Genomic DNA, 5,472 nt, shown 5'->3' with positions numbered 1-5,472 from the left:
TCCAAAAAGATTAACGATCGCCTTTTCATCTTTTCTGTTTATTTCTCTCCTCCTCTGTTTTCATATTCAGAGAACCAGTTTTGGAGCCGAAAATTTCCATTGAGATTTGAGGGCTGCTAGACTCAGATGACAAAGCATCCTGTAAGAGATCGAAAGTGAATTTTGTAAATTAAAGTTTAACAGTAATGGAAAATGCCAGATTCTTTCCTCCCTAAATCTCTTTTCTTTTCTATTGGTATCATTTAAAGAATAAGAACAACTACTAATAAGCTTCAGGAAGTATCTCTTACTTCCAAAGGGCACCACTGGCGTGTATTAGTTTGCATTCCACCATTAATGTGCAATTCCTTTGTTTTGGTGGCCATTTGGATTGGTTAATTAAAAATGTTTTTTTAGATACAGAAGCTTCAAGAAGGCCTCAACAGAAAGTCTGAAAGAGAACTGGGCAGGGTTTGTTTCAAGCATTCTGAGCTTCAATGGCCCAGAAACTGTAAGGGTCTGTTAGTATACCTTGGTTCTGACGACACAGGAGGCTTGGAAGCAGAGAGACACTGCAAGAGATTCGGATTTCTGTGAAACCCATCGAATGAGATAGTTTCGAATTTGACTGCCATTACCAGGCTTGCTCTTCCTCTTCCTGTTTCCATCAAATCAACCATCCTTTTACTCGGGCAAGCTCCACCATCAGAAATCGCCGGAGAATTAACGGTTGACCCACTTAGATTTTCAACTCCGCCAGCAAATTCAGATTTGGCCATTTGTCTCAAAAAGATACAATTTCGTATTTTCCTCAAAATAAAATCATATCAGATAATAGCTACAAGAGAACATGAAAATGGGGAGAATGAGAGATGGACGAAGATGTACGAAATTTCGCGAGAAATGTTTCTGCTACAAGTCTGGCAGCCAAGGAAATGTGATCTTAAGGGGTATATTAGAAAATATAAAAATCTAGGAGGGTATTTATGAACCCAAAGGAGGAAGTGAATTATCCCATTTTCTTGGCTGCTAGCCTTGTAATAGGAACATTCCTGCTTTAAGTGTAGGAGCAAAAATTTTTCCATGAGAGAGCTTGTTGACAGAAGTTGTATTGCTAGTGAACAATTACCTTAATTAGATGATTTTGGGGAAGATGGACCGTGCTCGCCAAAAACAAGAGAGAATGACCTTTAAGTAGTATTTTAGGGATAACTTTTTATTGGAATATGGAATTAGCATGTTTGTAGTTGAGTTGTACTAAAACATATCTTGAATCTAATACGAGCCATAAAATGAAGATCCTAAGTTTCCATTTGAGCCCGGTGGAGTACATGCAATTTCAGGTTATACGAGAATTAGAGGACAAATTATTATTCAACAAAAGGAAAATGATGCAAGCCAAGCCCACACATGTATGGCAAATCAGATTTATAATTACTTGGACTACCCAAAACCTCTAAGGAGCTCAGCTTGTATCAAGGCCCAAGCCCACTTAGTTAAGTCTAAGACCACGTACTGGACTAAAAAAGAACCAATCTAAGATCAACAAAAGCCTTGCTAGTGGAGAATCTCTACAAGCCTCTTGAACTTCTTTGTGCTTGATGATGTGGCGCTCACTTTCAAATTCTATTTAGCTAAGTTCTTCTCTTCTTAAGTCTTCCCTTGAAGATAATATCAAAGTTTCTCAAAACACGAACCAACACCTTGAAACAAGAATCAAGATATTGTACTTATTGTCTAGAACCACAAACAAGAAAGTGGAGAAGAAGTTCTAGAGTTCTCCCAAGTCAAGATGTAATCTCAACCCTTGAAACTCAATGTAATTCAATGACTGAGATGTCGTAGGAACTTTTAGATTTTCTTTTCATTTGCTTATAAAAGGCTACTTATCTTATATTTAAGGGAGTTTGAGTTTGAATGAATTTTGCTTTGAGCATGTTAGAACCATGATGAGTTCTTTTTTGCGAACCTTGAAGAGTTCATCCAAGAAATTCTTGAAGAAGTTTCTCTCCTTCCTAGAAGAATAGGAGTTTTGTTCTTTCACCTACATCTTAAAAGAGTTCTAAGCCACCATTAAACTTGATTTGCATCCTAGAAGAGAAGTCACTCTACCTTCATCCCATCCAAGATACTTTTATGTCCTTACAATTATTGTCCCTTATAGCATAATTTTGGATATCTTCCATTAAGAATCTAAAGAAACTTTCTTCATAAAAGTTGTACCCAATTCTGCTATCTCGAATCTCCAATTTTAAGCACCCCAAACCAAGTTGTGAGTTGAGATTTATCACCATTTTACTGAAAGAGTGTGAATCTATCCAGATTAGCGTGTTTGTAGTTGAGTTGTGCTCACTCTTCTGATCCTCTGTTCAAACAGCCTAGGTGAGGGTTACATCAGAGGTTGGGTTGGTTCGTCGGAGTAGACAAGAGATTTTGGGTAGATGAATCTGGGGAAGATGGGCACTGCACAATTACGTTTCAACCCTTTTGTTACAAAATTTAGTTAAAATTCTTGGTTTCTTCGACTTTCTAGCATTGAATGTGATTTCACTCAACTGTGCTTACAAATTTATTTCCAACTGCGTCCTTAATTATAGTTTTAAGAGGGTAGTAGGTGTCTTGTTATGTTTGGATAAATAACAGACCCATGTTACGTTAATAATTCCTCATATTATTTAATAAAAAGATTCCATTTTCCAATTTTTTTCTTTCTCTCATATTGTGTCTAGACTCTAAACTCCAGATGCAGTTACCCAAAACTAAGGGAATGGGTGCCTACCATTGTCGAACCTAAAGTTAGCAAGAATATTCAAGCTACAAGGCTGGCAGCCAAGGAGATTAATGGGTTCTTAAAGGGTATTTTAGAAAATATCAAAACCTAGGGTATATTAGAGATGTAAACAGATCGGATTTGGCTCGGATAGTACTATATCCACATCCGCATCCAATTAGCTTTCGGACGGATTCAGATAGTGTTAAACGGATATGTACACGGATACAGATCAGAAATTTTAACTTTTCGGATAGCTATAACCTATCCGTATCCGTTTAGCTTTCGAATGGATTCAAATAGTGCTAAATGGATACAGACACGAATACGGAAACGGATTTCAGCTATTCGATCATTTACATCCCTAGTATTTATGAACCCAAAGGGAAAATGAATTATTCCATTTCCTTGGCACCCAATGGGCAATCTGCCAAAATCACAATTTTTAGATTATCTATTACAAAAAAATATATATACATTATTAATTGTCCAACAATATTAATGGAAGTTTTAATCATTCTCCACATGCTTTTAATCTCGACCACTAAATCAGAGTAGCGCGAATCACCACCATAGGTTAAGGCATAATCTATTAATGGGCAGTCTGGCTGGAGCCTGGAGATGTTGGAGTTCTTTTTCTATTTAAGGAAAAGAATAAGCCAATAGAAACTCAAGATCTCAAATCTTTTAAATGCAATGTAAATCCTCCCTTGAGATTCATTTCTTCAAACTCCACTGTCAATGAAATCCGAAGGGATAAATCATAACATCACCAAAGCCTTCAATGTTAACTTCAATGTCTCTCATTTTGTTACCAAAAAAAAAAAATGTCTCTCGCTTGATTTGTTCATGACTGTTAGCTCTGAATTTCATTTTGTTTTTCGTTGATTTCGCTTTGGTTTGTTTGGGTTTTTGTTCAGTGAAAGGGAATTTAATTCATTTGGTGTTGGAGTTGCATGTTATTTTGTCTAAGTGGCAGAATAGATGGCTTGTGACATTTAAAAAAAATAACAGATCTTTGTATAATAATAATTTGCCTAATTATTATTACAAGAAAGATCTTATAAATTTTGGAAACACATTCTCTGTCTAGGAGCGTGGCCTTTACGCCTAAGACTGGGGTCAATGGGAGGGCATTTGGAAGCATCAACTTGTGTGGGATTTTCGCCTTTCATGGGAACAAGGCAATCATTTCACATCCCTATGTGTCTGAGCACAAGATCTTGGACAGGCTCATTTTTCCCTAAAATTTTAAACTCCCACCCCTTAACCCTCCCAAAAGTTCTCCTCCCTTGCAGGAGGGTCGATCCCATGATCTCTTGTGACCCCTATTACCTATTGGAATAGAAACAAATAAATGGGATGGTGAAGGATACATGGGAAGATGAGAATACATGAAAAGGTATAAGATGGAATTTATGTTTAAAATTGGATAATTATCAGATTAGTCAAAAAATGTGTTGCGGTCTACTATATTACTCAAAATAAAGATATGTATTACTTAAATGCCCTAAATGATACCCTTGTGCGCTATGGAATCCCCATATCCATGTACATTTTTTTGCTCCTTACTATCGCAGCAAAAGTAGTCGATGAAGTTGTTAATCGTGTGTGCCACCTTCGTGCTACAATTCTCACTCCTACCTCGGACTTATTATGGCAATCCGTCACTCTTGTACTCACATGCATGATTAAAGCTTTTAGGCTTTTTATGGCGATGGTTGAGGGAAAAAAAAAGGTACAAAAATGTACACAGGTGAGTAGCTACCATAAAGCGAGCACTATTTAGGGAGTTTTAGTAATCCGCATCTTTACTTCCAGTAATTTAGTTAAGCAAAATACTGGATGAGTAATTTGGAAAAAGAGAAAAGTTCTATGGGGGAGTATACCCCCCCATGCCTAGACTCTCATGGGGAGGGGGCGAAATGACCGCCCTACAACCCATGAAAGGCGGACAAGGTCCACGCGTGTGTAGGGTCCACACTCCCCCACAGAGAACGTTGGCCTTTTGGAAAATTATTTTTGGGTTATCTAGTAATTTTGCCTTTAAAATTTTCTCATTTAGCCATTTGAGACCGTTTCCTAGGTATTCAAGAGGCAAAGTCACTACATCACCCTTCCCCCCTTCCATATGGTAGGACTAATTACCCATTGATGCAATGAATCTTTTTCAATTTTACTTGTCTAGAAAAACTTTGACCAACAAATTTTATACATTACAATTTAATCCGATGTCTCCAAAGAAACAAAGATCTAGGTTTTGTGAGTTGCATGGTGCCTCTTATTAGATTTGATGAAGACAATCATAAATTGGTTGATTATTTATTTGATTTGACTAGCAAGATATCAATTGACTTAACTTGTCGTTTTTTTCCCCCAAATGCTTACCAATTTTATTGCATTGCTTTTGAAATTTCTCATTGAAGATATGTAATTAGCTCAAGTAGTTTCCCTTTGTCTTCTAGTTCTCTTGGATCATAGAAATTTTTTGTTGTTTTGCTAGAATTTTACAGTCTTCTTCACATGGCAATCTACATGTGTAGGTATATGAATTCAAAAAATTAAATGTTTAAATATTGCCAATAAATATATAGTGTACTTAATGATTTAAGGGTGTACCAGTGTAGGAGCCTCCTGCGTCGGTAGGATCTGGATAGGGATATTTGTATGCATCCTTACCCCCCCGGCTTTGCAAAAAGGTTGTTCTTAATTCGAAATCGCGA

The sequence above is a fragment of the Telopea speciosissima genome, chromosome 9 (genome assembly GCF_018873765.1).
Source record: "Telopea speciosissima isolate NSW1024214 ecotype Mountain lineage chromosome 9, Tspe_v1, whole genome shotgun sequence".
Taxonomy (NCBI): Eukaryota; Viridiplantae; Streptophyta; class Magnoliopsida; order Proteales; family Proteaceae; genus Telopea; species Telopea speciosissima.
Note: the sequence above shows the minus strand (reverse complement) of the source record.